This window comes from Penaeus monodon, chromosome 23, assembly GCF_015228065.2.
Source record: "Penaeus monodon isolate SGIC_2016 chromosome 23, NSTDA_Pmon_1, whole genome shotgun sequence".
Taxonomy (NCBI): Eukaryota; Metazoa; Arthropoda; class Malacostraca; order Decapoda; family Penaeidae; genus Penaeus; species Penaeus monodon.
Window position 1 is genome coordinate 14776699 of NC_051408.1, and position 1003 is coordinate 14777701.

The 1003-nt window shown below is 35.8% G+C and overlaps 1 protein-coding gene across 1 annotated transcript in view; it reads right to left on the reverse strand.

The window, feature by feature from the left end:
• Nucleotides 1-1003, reverse strand: part of LOC119588139 — a 40789-nt gene that overhangs the window by 29467 nt on the left and 10319 nt on the right. The gene's annotated exons all lie outside the window — the stretch shown is intronic.

Sequence of the window (1003 nt, forward strand, 5' to 3'; positions counted from 1 at the left end):
TAAACTTTAATCATTTCCAATTTCAGACATATTTTAAGCAGGTCAGAGTCAACAGACAATAAATGGGCAGATTATCCTTACAACTTGAGTAAAATCAAAGACACCTGAAAAGTTTATTAAACATGTTTCGTGTGTGTGTGTTGCCATCAGTATCTTCCAGACTAAGGCAGAGGAATACAGAACGTTTTTGTAGCTGTAGGTCAAGTGTGGGGGGAAAGGGAAGGGAGAGAAGGGGAAGGGAAGGGAGGGAGAAGGAAGGGAGGGTACGGGTGGCCTTGGGGAGGGAAGGTCGATTGGACGAGGGGAGGGAGAGAGAGGGAAGGGTGGAGAGGAGAAAGAGGGTAAGAGAACGAGTGAAAAAATGCAAATCTGGATATCAAAAATGCAAAAAAAGAAAAAAAAAAGACAGGATATATTTCTTCAGGTGATAAGGACAGGAATAGCGATAAGTTCAAGTGCAGTAAACAACCACGAACACTGTAGAGCTACTGATAATGAAAAAAGAAGAAGAAAAAACTTATGACTAATATTCTTGATAGGTAAAATCATGAGGGAAAAAAAAACAAAATAATCACAGGCTTAGAAATAATAACGTCATATGAAAGAGGATTTAAGTAAGAGATCACTGTGTTAGTATACCCAGCATGCAGATATAGTGGAATTATGTTTGATAAAGAGAAATTAACACAGAAATTAGCTCATTATGGGCGTACAGGAAGCAGGAATATATTTTAATCATAGCATTACATCGAAGTAATCAGCTGCATTTTTAACTCTACCAAAATGAAAGCCTGGAATTGAATGTCTATAGCAATGACGTAAATTAATTTTCATATGGATTGGTTAAATTCACTCATATGTTCAATTATTGCTTTCCTTCGAATTATTGACATTCCACTACTATCAATGAAGTCATCTATAATTCTTTAGTAGTTATGTCCAAAATAAATATAATTAACGTGTAAAGAATATGAGATCTGAAAAGTGAAAATACACTATACGC